This window comes from Salmo trutta, chromosome 20, assembly GCF_901001165.1.
Source record: "Salmo trutta chromosome 20, fSalTru1.1, whole genome shotgun sequence".
Taxonomy (NCBI): Eukaryota; Metazoa; Chordata; class Actinopteri; order Salmoniformes; family Salmonidae; genus Salmo; species Salmo trutta.
In genome coordinates this window covers 20,636,795-20,651,580 of record NC_042976.1, presented here as the reverse complement: position 1 = coordinate 20,651,580, position 14,786 = coordinate 20,636,795, and positions in this window count along the sequence as shown.

Below are 14,786 nucleotides of genomic sequence, written 5' to 3'. Positions count from 1 at the left end.
ATTGCAGCCCAAATAAATGCTTCACAGAGTTCAAGTAACAGACACATCTCAACATCAGCTGTTCAGAGGAGACTGCGTGAATCAGGCGTTCATGGTCAAATTGCTGCAAGAAACCACTACTAAAGGACACCAATAATAATGAGAAACTCTTTTGGTCCAAGAAACATGAGCAATGGACATTAGGCGTACAGAGACACTCTAATGTACTTGTCCTCTTGCTCAGTTGTGCACCGGGGCCTTCCACTCATCTTTCTATTCTGGTTAGAGACAGTTTGCGCTGTTCTGTGAAGGGAGTAATGCACAGCGTTGTACGAGATCTTCAGTTTCTTGGCAATTTCTCGCATGGAATAGCCTTCATTTCTCAGAACAAGAATGGACTAATGAGTTTCAGAAGAAAGTGATTTGTTTCTGGCCATTTTGAGCCTGTAATCGAACTCACAAATGCTGATGCTCCAGATACTCAACTAGTCCAAAGAAGGCCAGTTTTATTGCTTCTTTAATCAGGACCACAGTTTTCAGCTGTGCTAACATAATTGCAAAAGGGTTTTCTGATGATCAATTTGCCTTTTAAAATGATAAACTTGGATTAGCTAACACAACGTGCCATTGGAACACAGGAGTGATGGTTGCTGATAATGGGCCTCTGTACGCCTATGTAGATATTCCATTAAAAATCTGCCGTTTCCAGCTACAATAGTAATTTACAACATTAACAATGTCTACACTGTATTTCTGTTCAATTTGATGTTATTTTAATGAACAAAAAATGTGCGTTTCTTTCAAAAACAAGGACATTTCTAAGTGACCCCCAAACTTTTGAACAGTAGTGTATATACACATTTTATTTTTGATTATTCACTGTTGCTGCAACACCCTCAGCACCCCTACTTTCCGTGACTATGCCTCTCACTACTTTCCCCCTCTCTCCCCATCTCTCTCTCTCTCTCTGTTTATATTTGTTTATGTGTGTGATGACTTTGCATGTCTTTCTCCTCCCGTATCTCATCACCATTACTTAATATTCTCTGAAGTTTCCTGAGTACCAATGAAGTCATAAACACAACAAAAGCCTTGTTACATCCCACTGTCCTCAATATTGGGAAAACCTTCATAAGGATCTCATCCAGATCTCTGTAACTCTGTAGAGGAAATGTCATCATGTAAACAAACAATGGACCCCACTGTATAGTTTCTCTAGTCAGAGGTAATTGAGTTGATTTGTGGAAACTACCCATGGGGTACGTCAAGGGACAAGTGAGGGACATCTTTAGTTTGGCCATTGAACAAACAAAAGTTCACGTGTGGCCAGCCCATGGATGTGCTAATGCATTGTGTATGTAGCATATGACTGGGATAGGAGTGGAACATGGAGGGACTTCAATTCCACAAACTGTCCATGCAATGGTTGGACGAACGGTCGAGGGTTCCATATTTTACAAGACATGAGTGAAGTGGACTCCAGATCATCCCATCACTGTAAACAACCCTTCTTGTTGTTGAATATGACATCATGTCTGCTCTTCTTACTCTAATCTCATAGGCGTATTTACTACTACTCTCTCTCTCTCTCTCTCTCTCTCTCTCTCTCTCTCTCTCTCTCTCTCTCTCTCTCTCTCTCTCTCTCTCTCTCTCTCTCTCTCTTTCTCTCTCTCTCTCTCTAGTGACAGACAGGTAACTGAATTGAATGGTCAGTGAATAAATGGAAAGGCAGCAGCAGCTTGGAATAGCTGATTCATGCTCTTTTCCAGCAGGCAGATAGGCAGTGTTTGCATCCCAAATGGCACCCTATTCCCTATAATGTGCAATACTTTTGACATCTGGTCAAAAGTAGTCGACTAAATAGGGAATAGGGTGCCATTTGAGACACAAGCAGTCAGACCTCCCCTCCCAGGGGCCTCCTCCGCAAGTCTACCTCTGTCGTAACATCCTTAACATGGCTGTTTGGTGTGTGTGTGTGGGTGTGACCCGCTCCGCCCGACCTGAGGTCAGGGCTTTCCAGAGAAGATCATCCAGGAACCCTTTCTGTACACCACACACACACACACACACACACACACACACACACACACACACACACACACACACACACACACACACACACACACACTCACACACACACACACACACACACACACACACACACACACACACACAATCTAACACAGCCTAGATTTGAGCATTGTTTTAGCCGTACACCACCAGGCATTCCCAATCATTTCATAAAAGCAGTTTTACGACAATCTTGGCAACTGAAGAGATACATCCCTGTTTCCTTATTCAGGTATTACTATCATGACTGCCCTTTATTACGCACACCTGTCACCATCATTACGCAAATTTGCGCTCATTGGACTCACCTGGACCCCTTCACGTTTGTTGATTGCCCCTCCTATATCTGTCTGCTCCTCAGTTTGTTCCCCGTGTCAGCATTATTGTTGTTTTGTTTTCCCCTGTCCAGACGCTGCCTGTATTCTGTTCCTGTCTGTGTTTCATTAAATGTTCTCCTTGTACTTGCTTCTCGTCTCCAGGATCTGTCCTTACAATTACGAATGAATAAACAAATGACACACATGGCTGTGTTTAAACATTTAACCTAACTGTCTATGTTGTCTGTGTCCAGATATCCAGCTCCCTCAGCTGTCTCCTTTATCTTATCTCGTGTGCCGGTTTGCCAGCTACTGCCATGGAGTTAAAGGGATCTGGTTAAAGCACCAAGTACAGGAAGCATAAAGGTCACTTACATTTTTCCTAAAGAAAGAAAAATCATCTTTTTTGTTGTTGAAGAAAAAAGATCATTCACAGTTTCTGACTGTATGTACCCTTTACAGTATATCCATGTGAGGTTATTTTCTAAAGCCTGGATGTTTAATGTGGTCTTTGTCTGGTTATCTGAGATATTTGAATACATGTACTAAACTGTTATACCTCTGGCGCTATAGAACATAAAGGCAAGGTGAGGATCTTCCCTTCTGAACACTGATGATCACCTTGAATCACTGTGACATTCCTGATACTGTGGGAAGTGGAACAATATCAGGGCTATGTTCATTAGGATATGCAATGGAAAATGATTATGAGCATTTCTTGTTGTGAAGTTCAGGTAGTCCCTTCTGGTTTCAGTCTATTTTCTTCTGTTTAGTTCCTAATTAACATGATCCAGGTAATAATTACAGTAGCTGAACGGTCATTAGTTGAATCTCTTACCTCTGTGTATGCCATAGCAGGATGTGGTTATTCTACTCTACAGGGTATGTACCCTACTACCCCATGCGACCACCACCCACGCATCTTTGGCCTAACGTTTTATCACTACCCTTATTAAAGGAGTTAAATTAGAGGGAGCTCCTGAAGCGCTCTCTCTCTCTCTTACAGCAGTTTGTAATGACTTCGGTCATGAGAGTGCCTGTGTTGGCATTACGTGGTGGCTGGTGAATGCCCACCCAGTCTCTCCATGTTATGGTCTCAATAGGTAGGTGAACTCATTATGTAGCCTGTGTCCCAGAGCCACTGTAAACCATTATACTCAGCCCTTGTATGCCACTGTAAACCATTATGCTCAGCCCTTGTATGCCACTGTAAACCATTATGCTCAGCCCTTGTATACCACTGTAAACCATTATGCTCAGACCTTGTATGCCACTGTAAACCATTATACTCAGACCTTGTATGCCACTGTAAACCATTATACTCAGACCTTGTATGCCACTGTAAACCATTAGCAAGGGGAAATATTAAGTGTTGCTTCAAAACTACAAAAACGAATTCCACACCGAGTGTAACATGTGACATGCCTTGTATTAGATACCATTGGGAAAAGGTACCACTCATTACACCAGCCTTGTTGTACCACTGTAAACTGTTAGCATGACGGTATCATACTTACAGGCAAAATATTATTAAGTGTTCACTGTAATAATAATAAAAAACAGCCAAACATGATTATATTCTGTTTGTTATATTATATTCATGATTATATTCTAATCGACCTGGCCCTGGTATCCTGGAAGGATATTGACCTCATCCCGTCAGTAGAGGATGCCTGGTTATTTTTTAAAAATGCCTTCCTCTCCATCTTAAATAAGCATGCCCCTTTCAAGAAATTTAGAACCAGGAACAGATATAGCCCTTGGTTCTCCCCAGACCTGACTGCCCTTAACCAACACAAAAATATCCTATGGCGTTCTGCATTAGCATCGAACTGCCCCCGCGATATGCAACTTTTTAGGGAAGTTAGAAACCAATACACACAGGCAGTTAGAAACGCCAAGGCTAGATTTTTCAAACAGAAATTTGCTTCGTGCAACTCCAACTCTAAAAAGTTCTGGGACATTGTAAAGTCCATGGAGAATAAGAACACCTCCTCCCAACTGCCCACTGCACTGAGGATAGGAAACTCTGTCACCACCGATAAGCCCACTATAATTGAGAATTTCAATAAGCATTTTTCTACGGCTGGCCATGCTTTCCACCTAACTACCCCTACTGCATTCAACAGCACTGCACCCCCCACAGCTACTCGCCCAAGCCTCCCCCATTTCTCCTTCTCCCAAATACATTCAGCTGATGTTCTGAAAGAGCTGCAAAATCTGGACCCCTACAAATCAGCTGGGCTTGACAATCTGGACCATTTCTTTCTAAAATTATCTGCCGAAATTTTTGCAACCCCTATTACTAGCCTGTTCAACCTCTCTTTCGTGTCGTCTGAGATTCCCATAGATTGGAAAGCAGCTGCTGTCATCCCCCTCTTCAAAGGAGGTGACACTCTTGACCCAAATTGCTACCGACCTATATCCATCCTACCCTGCCTTTCTAAGGTCTTCGAAAGCCAAGTCAACAAACAGATTACCGACTATTTCGAATCCCACCGCACCCTCTCCGCTATGCAATCTGGTTTCAGAGCTGGTCATGGGTGCACCTCAGCCACGCTCAAGGTCCTAAACGACATCGTAACCGCCATCGATAAGAAACAATACTGTGCTGCCGTATTCATTGACCTGGCCAAAGCTTTTGACTCTGTTAATCACCACATCCTCATCGGCAGACTCAGTAGCCTTGGTTTCTCAAACGATTGCGTTGCCTGGTTCACCAACTACTTCTCTGACAGAGTTCAGTGTGTCAAATCGGAGGGCCTACTGTCTGGACCTCTGGCAGTCTCTATGGGGGTACCACAGGGTTCAATTCTTGGGCCAACTCTTTTCTCTGCATACATAAATGATGTCGCTCTTGCTGCTGGTGAATCTCTGATCCACCTCTACGCAGACGACACCATTCTGTATACTTCTGGCCCTTCTTTGGACACTGTGTTAACAACCCTCCAGACGAGCTTCAATGCCATTCAACTCTCCTTCCGTGGTCTCCAACTTCCCCTTAAACACAAGTAAAACTAAATAGCATAACTTCTCTGGACGGTTCAAACTTAGAATTTGTGGACAACTACAAATACCTAGGTGTCTGGTTAGACTGTAAACTCTCCTTCCAGACTCACATCAATCATCTCCAAACCAAAGTGAAATCTAGAATTGGCTTCCTATTTCGCAACAAAGCATCCTTCACTCATGCTGCCAAACATACCCTCGTAAAACTGACCATCCTACCAATCCTCGACTTCGGCGATGTCATTTACAAAATAGCCTCCAATACCCTACTCAACAAGCTGGATGCAGTCTATCACAGTGCCATCCGTTTTGTCACCAAAGCCCCATATACTACCCACCACTGCGACCTGTACGCTCTCGTTGGCTGGCCTTCGCTTCATAATCGTCGCCAAACACATTGGCTCCATTTCATCTACAAGACCCTGCTAGGTAAAGTCCCCCCTTATCTCCGCTCACTGGTCACCATAGCAGCACCCACCTGTAGCACGCGCTCCAGCAGGTATATCTCTCTGGTCACCCCTAAAGCCAACTCCTCCTTTGGTCGTCTCTCCTTCCAGTTCTCTGCTGCCAATGACTGGAACGAACTACAAAAATCTCTAAAACTGGAAACACTTATCTCCCTCACTAGCTTTAAGCACCAGCTGTCAGAGCAGCTCACAGATCACTGCACCTGTACATAGCCCATCTATAATTTAGCCCAAACTACTACCTCTTCCCCTACTGTATTTATTTATTTTATTTATTTTGCTCCTTTGCACCATATTATTTATATTTTAACTTTGAACTTTCTTCAAACTACAAATCTACCATTCCAGTGTTTTTCTTGCTATACTTTATTTACTTTGCACCATGGCCTTTTTTGCCTTTACCTCCCTTATCTCACATCATTTGCTCACATTGTATATAGTCTTAGTTTTTTCTACTGTATCATTGATTGTATGTTGTTTTACTCCATGTGTAAGTCTGTGTTGTTGTATGTTGTCGAACTGCTTTGCTTTATCTTGGCCAGGTCGCAATTGTAAATGAGAACTTGTTCTCAACTTGCCTACCTGGTTAAATAAAGGTGAAATAAAATAAATAAAATAAAATATGCGTTTTGAAACACACAACACAACAACGAAAACGTAACGGGGAAAGAAAATATGATCAAGGGAATTCTTTGAAGGTTGTATTTGTGACCACCCTGTGTGAAACACGCCATTGATTTAAAACATATGAAGAGTTTATTTCCAAAACGTTATATCCCCCCAAAATTTACCAACTTTAATTTACCAACTTTTCTGAAAATGGATATGTAGTGTTTTGGGAAGAAGCTCTTCATATTTACTGTTATCCCTCTGTTTACTTTGAATTTGATAACCCCTCATCAGAAATATCAGTTTCTCCCATCAAAAGGAAGCCATGAAATCCCAATGTTTGTGTGGATAAAGCCAAGAAAATATGAACGATACCTAATTCCCCAATATGTTCCTCTCCTCCTCTACTCTACTCTACTCTTCCCCTGGGCTCCATCCACATGGTTGTCACATGGTTGTCGTGTCTATTCGAGACACGCATGCGCACGCACACACACACACGCACGCACGCGCACGCGCACACAGACACACACACGCACACACACACACACACACACACACACACACACACACACACACACACACACACACACACACACACACACACACACACACACACACACACACACACACACACTCCCCTTGAGCTCCATGCACAAGGTTGTGAGAGGCCCTAGTGTCTCTCAGGAGAACCATGATGAGCTGCCTGTGAATTGCACCCAGGGCAGCAGCTCATGACAGGCCCCAGCTGTGGCCAAGGCATGCATTGGTCCCACAGGACCCACTACAAATCTTATAATGGTGCTCTCCAATGGGCCAGGAGGAGAGGGGGGAGGGGCATGGAGGGGTGGTTCCGCTTCATTGGCAGGCGATGCACTACCTTGTTCATGGGTTTGTATGAAGAGCTGCTCCTTAAGAGTAAATACATGATGGAACTAGGGGGGGTTCAAGGATAGAGCACTCCATAAAGATCTCCAAAAACAAGCACACACAGAGGTTGATGGTGTTCCAACTAGAAGGAGCATCCCCCTTACGGGAAACAACGATATCACATGATTTGACGTGTGACATTTCCACATATAGCACATGGGGAAACCATGTGTTTTTGAAACACTTCACATGTGACGATGTGGATTTTCACATGTGCAAGCAGTAGAATCGGATTTAAAAGATAAAAATACACCTTATGTAACAGTGGGGACTGTGAAGAGACACACACTGGCACAGACACACATTCACATGATAAAACACAAACTCTACACACACGTGCACATGGATCTTGTATTGTAAATATGTGGCGGTGGAGTGGTGGCCTGAGGGAGCACACTGAATGTATTGGGTAATGTGCTATGAAATGTAACGTCATGTAGTATTTCAAACTGTATGTAACTGTGTTATGTTGCTGAACTGCTGGAAGAGTAGCTGCTGCCTTGGCAGCACCTAATGGGGATCCATAATAAGTACAAATACAAATGTGAAACCATGTGTTTTTGAACACTTCACATGTGGATTTTTCCCATGTGATCACATAACCTTCCAGATGTGGATTCAAATTTTCACATGAGATCTCACATGTGATGCCTTGCAAACAAAATGCAGTCAACATGATACACACAGTGTTCTCAATTTAGATATTTGACAAACAACTACGTTGGGGATGTTTATTTACGCAGTAATTATTATTTAACATTTTCTTACCTGGGGTTTGAAATGACAACCTCTTGGTTCACAGCATTCCAAACTGCCCGCTATGCCACAATGTCTGTGTGAGTAAATCAGTTCATCTGAATTCCTACACTTTGAACTTCAAAGTACTGTAAATCTCTGCCTTGTTAAAAAATAAAAACTATTATATTTATCATAGTGATTCAGGTGTAACATTAAAGTAAAATAATATGCCCACCAACATTAGACAACGTCACAGAAAACCCTCAAATTGCTGAAATAAGTAAATGTAATCAATGATGAGAGAATAGTCCGAATAACTGAAATAGTAGTGCAGATGGCACTTTGCTAAGTGCAGAGATGTAGTATAGGTAATGAATGTCAAGTGTCCTTGAGCATTGGTAGCTTTAAGTTGATGTTACATTGGTGGTGATAATTGGACAGTTATTTACTTAATTCTGGGCAGCTTTTAGAAAGTGCACAAATCCATTCTTGCCAATAAGTCTTTGGCCAAATCGCTTAAATGTTCACAGATCTGGTGGTGTTGCTGCACTGTAGCAGGACATTTCAGGTTGTTAGCCACAAAGAGGTTATGAGTTCAAATCCCATTTAAGGCTCAGTCATAATTGTGTTCACAGTACAAGATTCTACAGTAATTGAAATCAGCATACTGTTACTTGATATAAATAATGCCTACTAGTTGTTGAATATATTTACTTTATTTTTACTGCAACTTTAGTCAAAGTGCAGAAGTGTGTTCTTGCTAATCTCCATTATGTCCACAGACCTGGTGGCGCAGCAGAAACTTCAGGTATTTTTAGCAGTAAAAATACTCTAAGTAGTTGTATATTTTCACCTCAACTAGACAAAAACCTCCAGGGGACCATGAAACAACGTTCTAAGAACGTCCTTGGGGACATCCCTGGAACAAACTGGGAACTACACATAATCTGCAGGGGACCATGACTGTTTAAATGGAATTAATGTCAGTTGTGCCTCTCAAAGTAAAAATGTTGTAAATCACATTTGAAACCTGGGTTTTCACATGTGCTCAAATGTTGTCACTTGTTTAGTGTCATGGTATCACGTGGAGATTTTGCATCCCTATGTTGTCACATTTATTTCACATGAGATTGTGTTTTCACGTGCTCATATTATCACATGTTGTTTCACATGTTGTCACATTAACTTCACATTAACTCACGTGATCACATGAGATCACACAAGATCACACATTCACATGTGAAATTCATGTGTTTTTACCATAAGGGCCAGCTTAGTGGATAAATGCTTTTCATTGTCAAAAACTGGGCGACTCGATGGTAAATGTTTAACCATTCACAGCCGATCATGAGGTCAGTCAGATGATGATGCAGAAAAGCTGTCAAAATAACAAATGAGTGAGAGAATAGACGAGTAGATCCCTAGCAACAGAGTCCCCCTCAGGACAAACAAACCCACTAGCAACAGTCCACGCGGGTGCCGATACGTTGCAGCTAATTGAATCCATCAGCAGATGGGTGTGTGTGTGTGTGTGTGTGTTTGTGTGTGTTTGTGTTTGTGGGTGTAATCTGTTACAGATACTAGTTACTTGTCCAAAATTGTATTCAGTAACGTAACTTTTGGATTACACAAACTCAGTAACGTTATATGATTACTTTCAGTTACTTTTAGATTGCTTTCCTCTTAAGAGGCATTAGAAGACAAAAAGGACCCATCAAACGCATTTAGTGTGTCATCAAATCAAATGAAATGTTATTGGCCACATACACATATTTAGCAGATGTTTTTGCGGATGTAGCGAAATGCTTGTGTTCCTAGCTCCAACAGTGCAGTAGTATCTAACAATTCACAACAATACACACAAATCTAAAAGTAAAATAATGGAATCAAGAAATATATAAATATTAAGACGAGCAATGTCGGAGTGGCATTGAATAAAATACAGTAGAACAGTATATACCGTACATATGCGATGAGTAAAGCAGTATGTAAACATTATTAAAGTGACTAGTGATTCCATGTCCATGTATATAAGACAGCAGCCTCTAAGACGCAGGGTTGAGTAACCGGGTGGTGGCCGGCTAGTGATGGCTATTGAACAGTCTGATGGCCTTGAGATAGAAGCTGTTTTTCAGTCTCTAGGTCCTAGCTTTGATGCACCTGTACTGACCTCGCCTTCTGGATGATAGCGTGGTGAACAGGCTGTAGCTCGGCTGGTTGATGTCCTTGATGACCTTTTTGGCCTTCCTGTGACATCGGGTGCTGTAGGTTTCCTGGAGGTCAGGCAGTGTGTCCCCGGTGATGCGTTGGGCAGACCACACCACCCTCTGGAGAGTCCTGCAGGGTACAGTCCTACAGCCCAACAGGATGCTCTCAATTGTGCATCTGTAAGAGTTTGTGAGGGTCTTAGGGACCAAGACAAATTTCTTCAGCCTCCTGCGCCTTCTTCACCACACTATCTGTGTGGGTGGACCATTTCAGATTGTCAGTGATGTGTACGCTGAGGAACTTGAAGCTTTCCACCTTCTCCACTGCGGTCCCGTCGATATGGATAGGGGCGTGCTCCATCTGCTGTTTCCTGAAGACCACGATCAACTCCTTCATTTTGTTGACGTTGAGGGAGAGGTTATTTTCCTGGCACCACTCCACCAGGGCCCTCACCTTCTCCCTGTAGGCTGTCTCGTCATTGTTGGTAATCAGTCCTACTACTGTTGTGTCGTCTGCAAACTTGATGATTGAGTTGAAGGCATGCAGTCATGGGTGAACAGAGAGTACACGAGGGGGCTGAGCACGCACCCTTGTGGGGCGCCTGTGTTGAAGATCAGCGAAGTGGAGGTGTTGTTTCCTACCATCACCACCTGGGGGCGGCCCGTCAAGGAAGTCTAGGACCCAGTTGCACAGGGCGGGTTTCAGACCCAGGGCCCGGAGCTTAATGATGAGCTTAGAGGGTAGGGTGCAGTGCGATGGCGATTGAATCGTCTGTGCATCTATAAGTTAGTTAGTATAAGTGGGTCTTGGGTGTCAGGTAAGGTAGAGGTGATATGATCCTTAACTATCCTCTCAAAGCACTTCATGACGACAGAAGTGAGTGCTATGGGGCGATAGTAATTTTGTTCAGTTACCTTTGCTTTCTTGATTACAGGAACAATAGTGGACACCTTGAAGCATGTGGGGACAGCAGACTGGGATAGGGAGAGATTGAATATGTCCGTAAACACTCTAGCCAGCTGGTCTGCGCATGCTCTGAGAAGTGCTACGGGGCGTCGGTGTCCGCGACGTGGCTGGTTTTCCCATCATAGTGGTCTCTGACTTCCGGTCAGACTAGCTCAGGTGGAACAAACTTAAACTTTCACCTTTTTTCAATGCTGAATTGAATGTCATTATGAAAACAGAATGGTGCCATAATGTCTTGTTCCGCAAACATCCTTTTCTGAATGTAGAAGTAATGCTTGTTTTTCAAAAGTATCTGTAATCTGATTACAACATTTTAGCTGGTATTGTAACTGATTTCATTACTCCCCAACAGTGTGTGTTATGTGTGTGTACCTGCGTGCGTATGTGTGTGTGTGTGCAACCATGGAGCATCTGAACCACATCCATGGGAATAGGAAACGGCTATTTAAATCAGACTATGTTAAAGAGTTTGTCGAGGTACTGAAATGTCTCACTGCGGACTAGAATGAGTTGTTATTATCCCACCAGAAACAACAGTCATCTGAAATGGACCTTAACAGGCAACTTTCTGTGGATCTCTCACTGAGAACACCCCTGTCCCATAATGCTTTTCATTTGCTTTTTCTACAATCTAGCTTTTATTCTTAAAGGGAAATGTCACAATTTATTATTAGTCCCGATTCTCCTTTGTTTTCATACTCGCTCTCTCTCTTTTCCTCTTTCTCTTTCTTTCTTCCTCTCCATTCTCTCTCCTGCTCTCTCTCTCTCTCCCTGTCCTAGGATCAGTTGTGGTCCAGGTGACTGTTATAGAGGGGCCCAGCCATGCACACATCCAGCTGAATCCAATCAGCCGCCCTTTCCATCATCTAGGATGTAATTACCCTCATCTGATTTCCACGCTGAGCAGGACATTTGACACAGAGCAGGCCAGGCTTAGCCTCATCCTTGACATCTTCACCAGGGGGCCAGGCAGGCAGCATGCAACAGGCTGAAAGAGAAAGTGGGGCATCGCTGCCCTGTTTCTGCACAGCACATCACTGCTGGGTGTTCATGTGTGTTTGTCTTTGTCTGTGTGCATGCCTTGGCCTGGTCAACCCTTTTAAAGGGAGAGATCTTCTGGGGTGTGGAGAGGAGCAGTGAGCACGTACTAAGCCTAGCGTGCCAAAGAAGCTCAGCTGTAGCTGCAGTTTGGCACCAGCAGCCCAGGTACCATATACTGTACCTGCACCATCCTGGGATTTTAATTGGCATTCAGTGGCTTGATAAATGGATTGGCATAATGGGACGATATACTTGACATATGCAGGGCTCTCCTGAGGGATTTATCTTTCGTACTTCACACGTCGCTTGCTCGACATGCTGCAGATACCAACACAGCGAGAGAGGCTCTTCTACCAGCTGCGTCCCTGTCACCGATACACCCCCTTCTCCCCCATCACCTCCCTCTCCCCCTCACCCCCATCTCCACCCACTCCCCCTCTCTAACCCCCTCTCACCCTCTTCTAACCCCTCCTCACCTTAGCCAATCAGATCGCAGCCAAGTTCACAGCACTGCACTTCTCTCCATGGGGGCTATAGATTAAAGCGGAGTAGAGCCAAGAGGCCACACCACAGCAGAGCAGAGTACTCTCTCTCTCTCACTCTCTACTCAATTCAATTCAATTCAATTTCAAATTAAGGGCTTTATTAGCACGGGAAACATATGTTAACATTGCCAAAGCAAGTGAAGTAGGTAATAAACAAAAGTGAAATAAACAACAAATGAACAGTAAACATTACACTCAAAGAAGTTCCAAAAGAATAAAGATATTCCAAATGTCATATTATGGCTATATACAGTGTTGTAACGATGTGCAAAAGTACAAAAATAAACATAAATATGGGTTGTATTACAATGGTTGCCCTTTACTTGTGGCAATAGGTCACAAATATTGCTGCTGTGATGGCACACTGTGATATTTCTCCCAGCAGATTCTCTCTCTCTCTCTCTCTCTCTCTCTCTCTCCTACAGCATCAAGATGGCAGTTGAAAACACTAACATTACACTATCAGATGTTCATACATTTAAGCGTAAAAATTCCCTGTCTTAGGTCAGGTAGGATCACCACTTTATTTTAGGAATTTCAAATGTCAGAATAATAGTAGAGAGAATGATTTATTTCAGCTTTTATTTCTTTCATCACAGTCCCAGTGGGTCAGAAGTTTACATACACTCAATTAGTATTTGGTAGCATTGCCTTTAAATTGTTTAACTTAGGTCAAACGTTTTGGGTAGCCTTCCACAAGCTTCCCACAATAAGTTGGGTGAATTTTGGGCCATTCCTCCTGACAGAGCTGGTGTACCTGAGTCAGGTTCAGTTCAGTTCTGACCACAAATTGTCTATAGGATTGAGGTCAGGGCTTTGTGATGGCCACTCCAATACCTTGACTTTGTTGTCCTTAAGCCATCTTGCCACAGCTTTGGAAGTATGCTTGGGGTCATTGTTCATTTGGAAGACCCATTTGCTACCAAGCTTTAACTTCCTGACTGATGTCTTGAGATGTTGCTTCAATATATCCACATAATTTTCTACCTCATGATGCCATCTATTTTGTGAAGTGCACCAGTCCCTCCTGCAGCAAAGCACCCCCACAACATGATGCTGGCACCCACGTGCTTCACGATTGGGATGGTGTTCTTCAGGCTTGCAAGCCTCCCGCTTTTTCCTCCAAACATAACGATGTTCATTATGGCCAAACAGTTCTATTTTTGTTTCATCAGACCAGAGGACATTTCTCCAAAAAGTATGATCTTTGTGCAGTTGCAAACCATAGTCTGGCTTTTTTATGGCGGCTTTAGAACAGTGGCTTCTTCCTTGCTGAGTGGCCTTTCAGGTTATGTCGATATAAGACTCTTTGTTGTTGTTCTGGGATTGATTTGCACTTTTTGCACCAAAGTACGTTCATCTCTAGGAGACAGAACGCGTCTCCTTCCTAAGTGGTATGACGGCTGCGTGGTCCCATGGTGTTTATACTTGCGTACTATTGTTTGTACAAATGAACATGGTACCTTGAGGCATTTGGAAATTGCTCCCAAGGATGAACCAGACTTGTGGAGGTCTACAATTTTTTTTCTGAGGTCTTGGCTGATTTCTTTTGATTTCCCCATGATGTCAAGCAAAGAGGCACTGTGTTTGAAGGTAGGCCTTGAAATACATCGACAGGTACACTTTCAATTGACTCAAAGGATGTCAATTAGCCTATCAGAAGCTTCTAAAGCCATGACATCATTTTCTGGAATTTTCCAAGTTGTTTAAAGGCACAGTCAACTTAGTGTATGCAAACTTCTGACCCACTGGAATTGTGATACAGTGAATTATAAGTGAAATAATCTGTCTGTAAACAATTGTTGGAAAAATTACTTGTGTCATGCACAAAGTAGATGTCCTAACCGACTTGCCAAAACTATAGTTTGATAACAACACATTTGTGGAGTGGTTGAAAAACAAGTTTT